The following is a 15,702-nucleotide window of genomic DNA, read 5'->3' on the forward strand; positions in this document are numbered from 1 at the left end:
TTAGTCCTCAGAAAAGCTATTTCTTGAAACTGAATTTGGAGCTTCTAAAATGGCTTTCACAGTGTTGTTCTCTTCATCTGGGGATTCTGGTACTTAGGGAGTGGAGATTTTCAAAGTGAACCTTCCACATTTTTCCAAAATCTTTTGTGGCATCATTTGTGCCTACCTGAGAGTGCAGTTTTTCTTTTTATGAGGTTGTGATTTTAATTTATATATACACACGTGCACACACACACAAAAGCATAACAGTGGCTATGAGAAAGAAACGCTTCTCCATGAAACACAGAAGGAGCGGGCGAATAGCTGACCCAGGGAAAGTACGAGGTGGTGTTCAGGCCTCATGGTAGTTAGGATTAGGAAATGTCAGGGGCTGTGGTGTATTCTCCAAACTGTAAACTTTGGGAGCCCTACAGAGTGAATGTTAATAAATATTTTTGATAAGGAGAAGGGTTTGGGTTTATAGGGAGCCTAAGAAAGAGAAATGTGGCTGCCCTTCCCCCACAGCTGGCCACTGCTCTGGAGGGGAGAGTATTACACATTTGGGCGTGGACATAGCAACATAGGTGAATAATATTGTTAGTCTCCCACCATATGCTCTTCTGTATTTTGTTACCTATTAAACCATACAAACTTGCCTATATATCATTAAATTATCACTCAGTACAGTACTTGGACAAAATAGGAATAGTCTGCTGTTGACTGTTTTTAGATTAATGACTTTGAATTTTTCCTAACTAAGAGAGATTTTAAGAAGTTAGTCTAATCTCATGAGTCCCAAATATAAAAAACAAAGGCTCTGCAGGTTTAAGTTTTCCTTTGCCTTTTCTTAAGAATTTAAATATTTTTCTTCAGAGGTTTTCCTTTGGGCTCTTAGATAATGAGTAACAGAAATGAAGGAGGGATACCCAAAGTTATTTCAAAACATAATTGTGTCCTTAAAAACATGGTAATAATTGACAGGGTTTTTTAAATGAGAGAAGTTTCTAGCTAAATGTCCTGCTTCACCCCCCCAATCACCACACTGAGTTCTTTGTGGGAAATATGTGGTAGCTCTTTGGGAAGAAGTATTAAGTTTGTGAAAAGAGATGAAGAGTTGCCAGGACCACGGTAAGCAAAGGACTGAGAGAAGGAAAAAGGTGGACAGAGCTAGACCCTAAAAGGATGCTAAGATCCCTCGAGAAGTCTTTTAGTAAGAAGCCCTCATTAGACTGTGAGTGCCTAATGGACAGGAATGCATCTCACTGGTCCTTGCAGTCTTCTTCCCAGCCCCTGCCTTTGTACTTGAAGGCCATGGTCATCTGAGTGCACTACAATTCAAGCCTGTGAGGTGGAGAGAAAAGGGTGGGCGAGGTATAGTTCATCGTCTTAGAGGCCTCAGTATTGTCAAAACCCCCCCCCCCTTTTTTTTTTTGAGCGCACAAGACTCTTAATCACCTTTTCATTTGTGTTCTGTTTCTTGGCCTGCATCGGGAGCTCATAGCAGCATGCTACTGACAGGTGATTGTGAACTAAGTGTTAAAGCAGAAGGCAACAGAAAATGAGGGAATGTCAACTTGAAGCCGTGTGTGTTTTTGTGAACAGCATTTACCACTTTCTTAAAGAGTCCCAGTTAGAGAAAAAATAATGCAGGGAGCAAATTTTAGTCAGCTCGTTAGGTTCTGAACTGGACAGACTTTGTACCTTGGCATATAAGTAGCCATTCTAGAACCTTTTGAACTTTTGCCACCAAGTAATTCTGAAAAGACTGACAGCAAGCAGTAGATAATGGAAAAAGCCAGTGTCCTCTGCCCGAGAAATTAAGGTACGTATTGTTCAGGTGGTTAAAGAAACTGCCTAGCACAATAGCAATAGCTGGTAAGTAGCAGGATCATTCAGAGAGGAAGGGATGGACCACAGGATGGTTGCTGTGCTGAACTTTCCCCCTAGAATTCATGATCGTTGGCCAAGCATGGTGGTTTACACCTGTAATCCCAGCACTTTGGGAGGCTGAGGCGGGCAGATCATGAGGTCAGGAGATCGAGACCATCCTGGCCAACATTGTGAAACCTCATCTGTACTAAAAGTACAAAAAAGTTAGCTGGGCATGGTAGCGTGTGCCTGTAGTTTCAGCTTCTCGGGAGGATGAGGCAGGAGAATCGCTTGAACCCGAGAGGCAGAGGTTGCAGTGAGCTGAGATCACGCCACTGCACTCCAGCCTGGGCGTCAGAGCGAGACTCTGTCTCAGAAAAAAAAAAAAAAAAAAAAAATTCATGATCATTGTAGGAATTCGCAGTGTAGGGGAAATGGTGCAGATTTTATAATCAGGAAAGACCTATATTCAGTTCTCCATTTGACCACTCTCTAGCAGAGACATGGGAACAGTTACTTAATTTCTGTGACCGTTTCCTCACTTGGGAATAGGGCTTTTGCAGATGTGTTGGAAAATATTAAGGCCAAGAGGGGTTTAAAATGTGAAGTTGTCTAGCACTGAATAGGAGCTTAATATCTATCAGTTCCTTTCTGCTTCAGTCAAAACTGAGCTTTATATGTAGAATAATTATTGTTTGTATTCCATTCTCCATTTTGAGTATGGAACCATGAATGCCAACAACTTGATGATAAAAGGAGCCTTTTGTCAGAGATAGTCCTGTAAGCGCTTTGTAACCGAGTAGACTGTGCATGTAAGGGCAGGCAGGTTACAAAGGCGAATCACCATAGCCGGCACACTCTGCATACAGCAGATTCTTAAGCCATCTATGTACTCTTTTAAACACTATACTGAAGTCCACTTAAGTCAGAGTTCAACAAAATGAATGAATGTACTAGGACTATGGAACTTCTTGGTGATTACATAGCACAGAGAACTACGGAATCATTTTCTGGAAGAATGCACCATGCGATTATGCTCCATGTGGAATTGGTATATGTAAATGTTGGTAGACTGTGAGGATGAGGTTGACAGGTTGATCTGAATAAAGATCCTAGGAGGAACGGAGGATACTATGTAGTTTTGTTGTTGTTACTGTCGTTCTGCAGTTCCTGGCTGCTCAGTGTTGGCAGCTGTGTGCACACTTTCTCTTTTGAGCCAGCGAGGCACAAGACAAGTAATTTCCCATCCTGAATCTCTCACAGCTGCTGAGCTGTAGTGGCTATACTGGGATGTGGCTATTAACTTTGAAAATTTGCATAAATCCAGCCCCCACCCCCCTGCAAAGGCTCAGTCTTGTCTTTACACCTTCCCCGAGGTGATTATTTTCTGGGGGTAGGGGTGGGGGTTGGGGGGGTGAAGAAAAGAGGAAAAAGAAGGCCAACCACTCTGGGCACCGGCGGAGGAAGCGTGGAGTCCCTTGATCTAGGTCCTTGTGGGGAGGGGAGAACCCAAGCAGCAGCTGCAAACGGAAGGACTGTGAGCGAGCGGGCGGGCAGCTGGCAGCGAGGCCACCGGCAGGGGGGGCCCGGGCCGAGGCCGCGCCACCTCGGCACCACGCGGGCAGCCGGTGCGGCGGGGTCGCCGCGGCCAGGGGAGCGCTGGGTGCCTACCATGGCAGTTATGCAAGCGGTGGCCCCCTGGTCCTGGCTCCCCGCCGCCCTGCGCTCCTTCCTCCCCACTGCCGACACTCGGATCTCTCTCGCTCTTTCTCTCTCCTGTGTTTTCAAACAGGAAGTGCACGGCTGTCTATAACGTGCTGCCGGGTCCCAGGATGGAGGAGTGAAGTCTCTCGTCGCCGCGGTTCCAGCCTCCCAAGCTCGCCCAAGCCGAGTCCCCAGAGAGAGCCCTGAGGGAACAGGGTGGCCGCTTGGTCCAGGTGCGCGGGGCCGGGTCTGGGTCCAGGGCGCGGGTCTGGGTCCAGGGCGTGAGTGGGGAAGTCCATGGCACGGAGCGCTGCTGCTGTCGGCTCTGCATCTCCAGCTCTGTACTGCAGCTTCACTTGCCCGCCCCCCACCACTGGCTTCTCACCCAGGGTCTCTGCCAAACTCTGGCTGCTGCCGCCCTGGGTTCGGGCCAGGGGAAGGCCCTGGGGGTGCACTGCGGACCCGCCTGCCAGGACTCTACTAGTGTTCTTTCCAGGCTGGGTTGCCCCGGGCTGCGCTGGGGTTGCCAGTGCCCGGGGAGTCTTCCTGGAGCCCCCAGCTGCCCTCTCCACCCTCTCCTCCGGCTGCTGCTGCTTGAAGCAGCAGCTCTTTGTTCCTCCCTTGCTGGTCTGAGGTCATGCACATAAATGTCCTGGGAGGCAGGGTAGTGTGAGGGTAAGGGGTTGGGACGTAGGGAAGAGGAAGAGGAGGATGAGTTGTGGGTGAAGTGTAAGGTGGACAGGAGAAAAGAATCTTAGTGTCCGTGCTCAGAAATCAGCTCTTCAGCTGCTGAAACAGAGGACCCCGGTTCCTTGGTTTCTGTTTTGGGAAAGCCAGGCCGTGCCAAACGGAAGGAATTAGTGATGCAGACACACACCGGAAAGGTAGGGACCGGGAATGAGGCACAGCAGCGAGTTCTGAGGTGTTTAGTCTGCTGTCTGGCTTGTTAACTCCACTGTGGTTTCTTAGCCAGGCTTCCTCGCCGAGACAGAAGGTACTTTAACATATGAGCCAGGCGTCTTTATTAATTCCATTTGTCATCAAAGTAAAATTGAGAGTGACTTTTCTCAAATTCACCAGGTAGATTTTAATTTCACATTCACTTCGTGTTCCATCTCAAATGTTCATAGAAGGAGAATAAAACGCTAGGGTTGGTTTTATGCTACAGACGTTTTCCATCTTTATTTCCCTGGCAGCTCCTCTTTCTCCAGACTAACTCAGATTGACTTCTCCCCTCAGTGAAAGCCTAACCTTCTTTTACCGCCTGTTTATCTACCTGGTGAAACTCCAGTCTTGAGGAGGACACTAAGGAGTGGGATGGCTAAGAAGAATCAGTTTGACGGGATCATTATATGGCCTCAAATTAAATGTTTGAGTCCTATTAAGGCCAGTGGCATCTTCTTTTTATTTCCAAGGAAGGGATGTGAGCATATGACTAGAGGGGAGGAAAGTGAGACTCTGCCAAAGAAGGTCTCTCCCTGTAGCACAGAGGAAAAGTGCATCTGTGTAGCACAGTATCACATACACTGTATGCTTTCACTTTATTGGGTAGCCAAGCCATCTAAGGAGTCAGGGTTAGGTGTAGAATTTACATTCATGACGTGGCATGCTGACTATAGCATTCTGATGCTGAAAATTTTATAAAACATATTTACTACATAATTAAGTTTGCTTTGAAAGGAAAATTTACCAGGGTGGTACAAATTTACCAGCTTGAGTACAAAACATGTACTCATTAAGTACATGGCATTACGTAGCCAAAATGCACTATGAAAACTGAACAATTAAACTTATCCTTCCTAGACAGACATGGACTTCTTAAGTTTGAATTTAATTGTGAGATGGCTGTGTTTATGCCTCTTCTTGCCAAATACGTCATGAAAAGTGAGAAAGTAATCGAGAGAGATGGTTTTTATTTTGAGACGGATTTTCATTCTGTCACCCAGGCTGGAGTGCAGTGGCACGATCTCGGCTCACTGCAATCTCTGCTGCCTGGGTTCAAGCGATTCTCCTGCCTCAGCCTCCCAAGCAGCTGAGATTACAGGCGTGCACCACCACACCCAGCTAATTTTTGTATTTTTAGTAGAGACAGGGTTTTGCCATGTTGGCCAGGCTGGTCTCCAACTCCTGACCTCAAGTGATCTGCCCACCTTGGCCTCCCAGAATACTGGGATTACAGGTGTGAGCCACCACACTCAGCCAGTCAAGAGAGATTCTTGAAAGACCTGTACAACCATAGTGTTTTGCATCTACTTTATTTATTTTTTATTTTATTTATTATTATTATTTTTTTGAGACAGAGGAGTTTCACTCTTGTTGCCCTGGCTGGAGTGCAGTGTTGTGATCTTGGCTCACTGCAACCTCCGTCTCCCAGGTTCAAGCGATTCTCCTGCCACAACCTCCCGAGTAGCTGGGATTACAGGCACACGCTACCACGCCCAGCTAATTTTGTATTTTTAGTATTGGTGGGGTTTATCTATGTTGGTCAGGCTGGTCTCAAACTCCTCACGCCGTGATCCACCTGCCTGGGCCTCCCAAAGTGCTGGGATTACAGGCATGAGCCGCTGCACCCAGTCGCTGCCTCTACTTTTATACCTATGTGTGTTCTTTGCACTCCCCCCCTCCCAGTTTATTAATTTATTTGGGGACTTTCTTTAGCATCTGTCACTCTGCTCTAAGATACAGTAGAACAGCTTTTGTGAGCCTCAAAATCTCTCTCCCATTTAGAAACAGAGTCTCCTTCCATTCTAGTGATATTTAAACTCAGAAATCATAACTGGCCTTTAGATTGTCATTTTCTATTTACACAGTATATATGATTTTTTTTTTTTTTTTTTTTTTACTCCCTTCAACAGAGGTAAACTCTTCTTGCTCCTTTCAGTGATGTGGTGAAGTAGGATTCATTTTCTCCAGTTTATGGAGAGAGGAAACAGGCTGATGAGATGTAACTTGTCAGTGGTCGTATTAGTAAATGGAGTTGTTGGTACCTCAACAAGGGTCCTTTGATGTAATCCATGGCTCTTTTGTCGTCTGGAAAGCTGCTGCCTAAGGAAGAGGTGGCAGTGCTGATTCAGGTGGTCCTTTGCCATTCCAAAAGAAAGCTGGATTGCCTTACCGAATCTCCAGGTTATTCCTCTTCACTCAGGCTCTGCCCAGAGCTCAAGGTTTGTTTTCATTTTTAAAGCAGTTTTTTTTTTCATATTTGAAATGTACACTTCCTGTGTGTCTGTGACTAGATTTAGCTGTGTTTGCACAAATGTGATTTGTATTCTGCTGCCAAAATTCTAGTAGTATATTTTAATTTACAGGTATCTTTTGTCAGGTTTTAGTGAGTAAGTATCTTTCCAAGGGATCAGATTACCATATTTTAATTTTTTAGAATTTAAACAACCTCTTCTGGCTTACTCCTAGGGCAGTTTATATCCCAGAAAATTAATTAATTAGTAAATGATATATATGACTCTTCAGTCCCCACTACTGCCACCGTGCACATCTCCTACGCTTTCATTCCAGCTCACGGTAATCCACTGAGAGGTTCACATTACAGAACAACGTAAGCAAACCCATGTAACTTTAAATTATAGATTAGATATTTTTGTAACATTCCTTAGATGCAAGTAAGTTTATTTCCTTACCTTTGTAGCACTTAAAGTTGAGGCTCTCTGTAGTTATGGTTTTAATGTTGCACCATTAACTAAACTGTAAAATTATGGTTTAATTTGTTGTACTGAAAATTAAAATTTGGAGTACATTTTTCATAAGTGTTGGATAAGATACTTGTTTTCTCTGCAATAATTGGAATATTCATAGTGGCCTATAACTTACCCTCTGTAAAACTGTGGTCAAAACCCTCAGGGAGAGGAGGAGGTAAAGGAGGAGCAAAACGGAGGAAATGAGAGCTCATTCTATTATAAGGGAGGAATGAAATGATACATATATGGTTCCCTAATACACAGTGCACTGCCTTTTCTGTCTATTGGTGAGTTGCAGTGGCTTGTGAACTAGCCGTGTATCTCTTCCAACAGAAAGGCTAAAAATGAAAGAATAACTAGCTTTGATGTTAAATGCCAAGGAAAAGTTAATGGCCAAGAGGGGACTAGGAGTGGAAATAAATGCAAGTTAAGATTTCATTTTTTCAAAACTTTTTTTCCCTTCTTGTATATTATAAAGTAAAAAATACCTCCTTAGTCAAATTGTAAACTATAATGCAGTGGCTCCTGACACTTACAAAAATCAGGAAGCTTTTATTTAATATTAAAATATTTCAGTGATCTTGACTGGTTCACTGTTTTACTTCGTATCTCTTATAATTGCAAATGTTTCATGAGAGTTATTTAATATCACTCAGCTGAGTATATATTGCAAGTAATGACTTCATCATCTTCCTGTGTTTGTAAAATAGCATTACATGTACGTATGAGATAGGAATTCAGCCTACAGACCTCTTACAGTGCCCTGAAGTCTACAGGTGGGGAATCGAGGCCAAAGCAAAACAACTGCTCCAGACTGAAAATGCTGAAATGGTGATGAAAAATGCATAATATGTTAGCCATCAGATTATAAAGATTCGCAGGTGGAATTTTTCCTCTTTGTTGTACATTAAATGGATGATGTGTTAAGCCCTGATTTTGGATCTGGTCTTGTTTCTGGGGATATTGTTTTTCATGGTCAGCTTTGAGATCTTTGCAGTTAGTCATGGATAACTGGATTTCTCTTTAAGAGCATTTTCCCTACTTTACTTCTGTGAATATCCCTTCCCTGTTTTTGTAGAGTCAGGACTTTGAGGCCAGTTTCAGAATCATGACAGTCATAGCCACCACCACCACCACCAGCCCTATGTTCATTTCCCAGAAGCTAAAAGAGGCTTCCCAATCTTAACCTTTACAATCTGTGGCAAGTTTAAGGAAAGGGAGATAGGATTTGTCCCTGTTCTGCAGTGGGAAAAACTGATGGGTGAATTCATATTGAATTAGTCTCTGATTTCTGTGTGTGTGTTGTATGACATGAATATAAGTCATTCTCCTTAAGATAGGTTGAGCAGGGTGTGGAAATCTAATAGGGTTATTTCATGAAGTTCCTTTATTTGGTTAAAAGAAATCACTTCCTATCTATTGAACACCATATTTTTCAGGCACTGACAAATAGACATTGATTATCTCTAATCCTCCTGGTATTATGCAGAGTGGGTAATGACCCTGTTTTTTTTGTTTTTGTTTTTGTTTTTTTTTTCTGAGACAGAATCTCGCTGTTGTCACCCAGGCTAGAGTTCAGTGACTCGATCTTGGCTCACTGCAAGCTCTGCCTCCTGGGTTCATGCCATTCTTCTGCCTCAGCCTCCCCAGTAGCTGGGACTACAGGTGCCCACCACCACACCCGGCTAATTTTTTGTACTTGTAGTAGAGACAGGGTTTCACTGTGTTAGCCAGGATGGTCTCGATCTCCTGACTTCGTGATCTGCCCGCCTCGGCCTCCCAACATACTGGGGTTACAGGCATGAGCCACCGTACCCGGCCAGTAATCCTGTTTTATGTGAACAAACTGAGACAGGCAGAGACTCCAAGTCACACAGACAAGCTAAGGCCTGGACTCGGATCCAGATTTGTGCAGTCTCCAATGCTGAAACATTTCTCTCACTGTATATCCTGCTTTCTTTGTTCTTAAACTAGCCTATGTAAAGAAATGATCATGGTTTGTTTAGTCTTACCTACCCTTTCAGCAAAGGTTAAGTTAAAACTGTAGACAATATGGAGACAGTACAAATAGGGACATGAAAGGGTCAACATTTTTATGAATATTTTTGGCTGGGTTAAGTTAAAATTGTAGACAATATGGAGACAGTATGAATAGGGACATGAAAGGGTCAACTTTTTAATGAATATTTTTGGCTTCCATGTAGTATGTATTCATTTTTTTCTAAGGAACCTAGGCATATGGAATTTATTGGCCTTCATGAGAATTTCTTGAGGCAGTATTGACCACAAACAATATTGCTGGATCATAGGATATATGCATACTAGGAACTGCATAATTTTACTGGGAACTGCACAGATGGTTGCCAACTTTATATGTCCACCAATACTGCATAATGCCTTTTTTTTTTTTTTAACAAATTTCCTGATTGTTGCCAACCTGATAAATGTTGATTATACCTAATGGTTTAATTTTGCCTTTTTCTGATTGCTAGTAAGGCTGAACATGTCTTCATTTACTTAATTTAATTTTCCTTTTCCATGAATTGTCGTTTTATGTCTTTAGCCTGCCCTTTATTTTCTGTTGGATCTCTTGCCTTTTTCTTGTTAGAACTTCTTGAGAGAATTTTTGTAGTATCTCTTGTGTATTCTAGAAATTAATTCCTCTTTGTCTTTAGACATTGTGAGTAACTTTCTTCTAGTGTGTCACTTTCCTAATAACTTTGTCTACGGTGCCTTTCAGTAATAGCAGCAATAAAATCTTTAGTTTTAATGTTGTTATCTCATCACTTTATACTATTATTATGGTCTGTGCGTTTTGAGTCAGTTAAGAAATCATCCCCTATTCTGGACTCACAATATTGTCTCTCCTCATTTTCTTTTATTAATTTCAAAGGTTTACTCTTATCATTTGGGTTTTTAAGCCATTTGGAATTTGAGATATGAAGTATTAATCCAATTTTTATTTAAAAAATCTGGTCATATTGTGAGCCACATTTCCCAGCACTATTTGCCAACTAATACATTCTTTCTCCGCAGAGTTTTGGTGCTACCCCTAGGATGTAAGTGCATATATAGAGAGATCTCTTTCTGAGATCTCTGTTTGGTTCCAGTTGACGTCATTGTGTGTTCTTGGGCCTTTGATACACTGTTTTATTTATTTATTTTTTAACTTTTATTTTAAGTTTTGGGGTACAAGTGCAGGTTTGTTACAAAGGTAAACTTGGGTCATGGGGGTTTGTTATACAGATTATTTTATCACCCAGGTATTAAACCTAGTACCCATTAGTTATTTTTCCTGATCCTCTTCCTCCTCCACTCTCCAAAAGGCCCCACTGTGTGTTATTTCCCTCTGTGTGTCCATGTGTTCTCATCATTTAGCTCCCACTTATAAGTGAGAACATGTGGTATTCGGTTTTCTGTTCCTGTGTTAGTTTGCAAAGGATAATGGCCTCCCACTCCATCCAAGTCCCTGCAGAGGACATGATCTTGTTCTTTTTTATGAATTTTTTATGTTCTTTTTTATTAAGGAATACATAGTATTCCTTAGTGTATATGTACCTCATTTCCTTTATCCAGCCTGTCATTGATGGACATTTAGGTTGACTCCATTTCTTTGCCATTGGATACACTGTTTTAATTGTTGCATATATCTTTATATAACATGATCTTATTAGCATGACTTCTTGTTACATGTACATTTATATAACTTGACCTTATTGTTATGATTGATACATTGATACAAATTTAAAAGTTCGAGACTTTAAGATTATTTTGAGGCGGATTCCTTGCCCTTATTTGCATGTGTTAACTTTTTGCAACTACACATTTTCTAAAAACACATTTCTAAAAGACACATTTTTCTAGAAATGTGTGGACCTGTCTAGGAGTATTGTTTAATTTCCTTACTTGGTAACATAATTTTAATATTGCTGACATTACATTTTCTTCTGTGTGTGTGTTTTTTTGTTTTTTGTTTTTGTCTTTTCTTTTCTTTCCTTCTTTTGTTAGCACTTATGACTCCCTTTCATACTTGGTCATCTGTGTAGGACAGTGGTGTCTCATTTCAAAGGCTTGTCCTCCTCTATTGCTCTGTATGTGCCTATAGAGCTATGATGTACATTCCTGGTATGGCTTTAGAATGAATGTTTTATGAGTGTGATGCTGTACTGACTGCATGGGTGTATACTCTTGAAAGTCTCTTAATTATAGATGTCTCTTTATTATTGGGACAACTTTGTCAGTTTCAGCTTGATTTTCTCCAAGTTTACTTCGCTCTGATCTTCTCAGTTTAGTGGGTCTTATTCTTCCCCCTGTCTGCAATTTATGTCACACTGAATGCTAGGTCAGTTTATTTGATAAGTGGGTGTTTGTGTGCCTGTGCAGAGTACAATGTATTTTCCCCTTATCTTTTTTTTTTTTTTTTTTTTTGAGACGAGAGTCTTGCTGTGTTGCTCAGGCTGGAGTGCAATGGCACGATCTTGGCTCACTGCAACCTCTGCCTCCTGGGTTCAGGTGATTCTCCTGTCTCAGCCTCCTGAGTAGCTGGAATTACAGGTGCACACCACCATGTTCAGCTAATTTTTTGTATTTTAGTAGAGACGGGGTTTCACCGTGTTGCCCAGGCTGGTCTCGAACTCCTGAGCTCAGGCAATCTACCTGTCTCGGCCTCTCAAAGTGCTAGGATTAGAGGCATGAGCCACCACGACCGGCATCACCTTGGTTTTTAAAATGTGATGAAACCATGTTGTGTATATAGCATGGCATATTATTATAAATAAATTTGAAATCATGATGGGGACAAATTTAGGTCTCAAAATAGATATTGTGTGACAAGGTTAGGCTAAGACAAAGATGTTAACCTTGGCCAATAGTTAACAGGATTACATAGATAATAGCTGTATTTTTTCTTTTTAGTGTCTGTAGTTCTTCAGGTGCTTTATGGACACAGGAGAGAGTTACAGTCTTTTTAGTTAACTGCTGAGATTTAACTGCTGAGATTTACCAAGCTTGCACAAAGTCTGATAAAATCATAATATAGAATGTTTTAGGGTCCAAAACCTGCTGAGACGGATAAGACCGGTGTCTGTGGGCTGTTGGAATTGTTCTCCTATTGTTCTTTAAATGGGATTTATTAGGTATTCTCTTGAGTTTGATTATAACAGCCCTAGCTAGTGACCTTACTAAACTTACATGCTCATTAGAGGACTTTATCAGTATGGAAGTTCTCCATTTCTCATTCAGATTCCTCTGTGCTCCCCTTAGCAGCTGTCCTACGAACCTTCCCTCTTATTCAATTATTGTAATGTAATTGGCAGCCAAACTACTTCATCCTTTCAACAGGAGACATTTGCTGAGCTCCAAATTATTAAATCTTAGTCCCCGCCCCTCCCTATCATCCCCCACCTCCTGTGTACCGGTCATTTTGTTAAGTTCTGAGGATGCAATGTGAGTATCAAATGCTGCCTAACCTCTGAAGATAGACTCATAAACCACTAACTGGAACTTAACTTTTTTTTTTTTTTTTTGAGACGGAATCTCACTCTGTCACCCAGGCTGGAGTGCAGTGGCGCAGTCTTGGCTCACTGCAGGCTCCACCTCCCGGGTTCACACCATTCTCCTTCTTCAGCCTCCCAAGTAGCTGGGACTACAGGTGCCTACCACCATACCACCATGTCCGCTAAATTTGTTTGTTTGTTTGTTTGTATTTTTAGTAGAGATGGGGTTTCACTATGTTAGCCAGGATAGTCTCGATCTCCTGACCTCGTGATCCACCCACCTCGGCCTCCCAAAGTGCCAGGATTACAGGCGTGAGCCACCGCGCCCGGCCCTGGAACTTAACTTTTTTATAACTTAAGGCACTTTTTAGCAATATATTGTGATGATGATGATAGAGAGTAGGGCACATAGGAGGGAGTGATTTGTTCTTTCTTGTTCGCGAGGAAGGAATTCCTGAAGGAGGTGATTTTGGTGCTGAATATTGAGAGGCTGAGATCATTTACCGGGCTGAGGTGGAGAAAGGACAGACAGAGTAAACAGCCCAGGTTCAGAGCCCCAAAGAGCTCAGTGAGTGCGGAACGTGAACTATGAGTGAATGGAGCCAAGCGATGGTGGTGCAGAGGGGAGAAGAGGCCAGAGGTGCCTACTGGCTTGAATTCTTGGTCAAACCCATGTCTAGGGTCGTGCATGTCATTTCTGGAAGTGTGAACTTTATCCTGACAGCATTGTGGAGTCATTAAAGGTAAAATAAATGTTCCAGTCACTGTCTTCAGATATGTGAAAAGAAAGCAGGGAGCAGTCTAGTGGCTGCTGTAATAATCCAGGCAGACATCATGAGGCCCCAAACTAAGGTGATGAAGGTGAGAAAGGAAAGGAGAGACTGGATTGGAGAAATGCTTAGGAGAAATAACTAGTTACTGATTAGATGGAAAGTAGGAAGGGAGTAAGAGGAAGGAAAAAGATAATTCTTAATTCTTCTGGTTTGAATGACTCACTGTCTGAAGGTGTCATTAGTAAGGATGGAAAACATAAGTTGGGGGACAATCGTGAGTTCAAGTGGAAGTGGAGTTGGGGTGTCTGTGGGGCATTCTTTTGATCTTCAGAGGCCTGAGCCCCAGTAGAGAAGTGAGGGCTGGAGACAGTTACTGAATTGACTAGGATTGATCGTGGTAGCCATGAATGTCGTTGAGACTCCACAGGGATGGCCAAAGGATCAAAGACTGAGCAGACAAAAGAAGAGGAAAATCTGAAAACAAAAGGGACAACATTGAGTCCCAGGTGCTTTGGTTTGTTTGTTTTTTATATATTATATAATTCTTACAACAATCTCCTGTGACATAATTATGTTATTGTCTTTTACAGACAGGGTGTCTAAACCTCAGGTGAGCAACTTGCCACGCTGCCCAGAGAGTAGATAGGGAAAAGCTGTTAGGTCCTGTCAGGGCACAAGAAGATCTGGTAGAGTGAAGATTGAATATAGGAGATTGGATCTGACAGCGAGGTATTCGGTACCCACTGAATCAGAGGAGCTCTAAAGCCCTAACACTGGATTGTCACCAGTGAGGAAAGAGGAGGAGTTGAGAAGTGGGGGCAGCAGATGGAGAGAGAGTGAGAGAGCACAGGCAGGAGAGCGAGCAGACGCACGCGGGTGTGTACATATTTGTCTGTGAGGAATTGTGTGTATGTGTGTGATAGTGACTAGAGCTTAGAAGAGGAAATCATTAATGGAGTAAAGTTCCAGAAAAGATAGGGGGGCCAAGTTCTAGAGCACAAGCATGCTCAAAGGGGTTGTTACAAAAGGGAATTGGGATGTTTCTTCCATTGGGACAGGAGAAGACAAGGAAGAGATGTGTGGCTGTAGGTGAATATGCAAGTGGATGGGAAAGAAGCTGAGAAAGTTTGTTCCTGATAGCTTGGATATTTTCAGTATAGGAGGCGATGAAATCTGCTGCGAGTGTGGGGCCTTGAGGAGACAGCTGGAAGTTAGTAACAGTTACCTTTGTAAAAGGAGCCCAGTGCTTTAGGATGAGTGATAGCTGTGCATCATTGAAGGCCCATTTGGGGTTTTGTCATTGGTGGTTAGGTGCTGATGGAGAATTTTTTTTTTTTTCTGTTTGATAGAGCACTGTAATATGAACAGCATGAATGACCTTTTAAAATAGATTGCACAGGCCTTGCCTGAAACATTAAGTTTGGATGGTGATTTAAAGATGGGACGGGAGGAGAGAAGGAGCAGCAGACTGAACGAATGTTAGGGAACTTGAGTTCTAGTCCTAGTTCTTCCATTTAATGGAAGATGGGGAGTTCTTCCTCCTCATCTTTCAATGGAGGAAGTTGCATTTAATGTCCTCTCAAGTCTCCTGTAAATCTCAGAACTTCTGAGATTAGCACATTATTAGACAAAAATGAATGGAGAAGAGAGTAAGAGCAGCTAGAGTCCCATCACTTACCATTTTTGGGTTCTTCTGATAGCAGCACTAATCCCAGAGCCTTTGGGAAGTTGACAGCATGAAAGCAGGACAACTGTCAGATAACCGTACCCAGGTGTCTGCAGTTGTGTCTGTGCATGGCAATGGGAGAGGGGTAGCAAGTCAGAAAAGGGGAAGGACAGGAGCATGAAGCTGTGATGGGATTTGTGCATGAGGTAGACTGTGTGGATTTACCCTGTCCCCCTCCTGCCGAGTGCCACGGTTCCCTGAGGAATCACTGGTAGCAGATAATTTAGTCATTTCATAAGAGGAGGTGATGCTCTTTGTATTCATCTCTATGTTGTTTCTCTGGTTGCGTTTTCTTTTTTTCTAGGCTGATTTCTCTCTCTTAGTTAAAAGTGTGGTATTGTAGAAGAGAATGGAACAGTTGGAGAAGGCTAAGTATTCATAGGATCTTATCTTAAGAGTCCTTTCTCCTTTCCGCTTCCATCACTGCACCTTGAATGTCTTTGCCTATAGATTTTGAAGGATTT

At 42.5% G+C, this 15,702-nt stretch overlaps 1 protein-coding gene across 5 annotated transcripts in view; it reads left to right on the top strand.

Annotated features, from left to right (window-relative positions):
- Positions 1–15,702, top strand: part of LRRC8D (leucine rich repeat containing 8 VRAC subunit D) — a 117,901-nt gene that overhangs the window by 19,013 nt on the left and 83,186 nt on the right. For 4 of the 5 annotated variants that reach the window (XM_025393133.1, XM_025393129.1, XM_025393130.1 and 1 more), the window contains exon 2: positions 3,641–3,785. The gene's annotated coding sequence lies outside the window, so the exon portion shown is untranslated. Of the gene's footprint in view, positions 1–3,055; positions 3,225–3,640; positions 3,786–15,702 lie in introns of those variants that run through there. The other variant, XM_025393131.1, reaches the window with a different exon arrangement.

This window comes from Theropithecus gelada, chromosome 1 (assembly GCF_003255815.1).
Source record: "Theropithecus gelada isolate Dixy chromosome 1, Tgel_1.0, whole genome shotgun sequence".
Taxonomy (NCBI): Eukaryota; Metazoa; Chordata; class Mammalia; order Primates; family Cercopithecidae; genus Theropithecus; species Theropithecus gelada.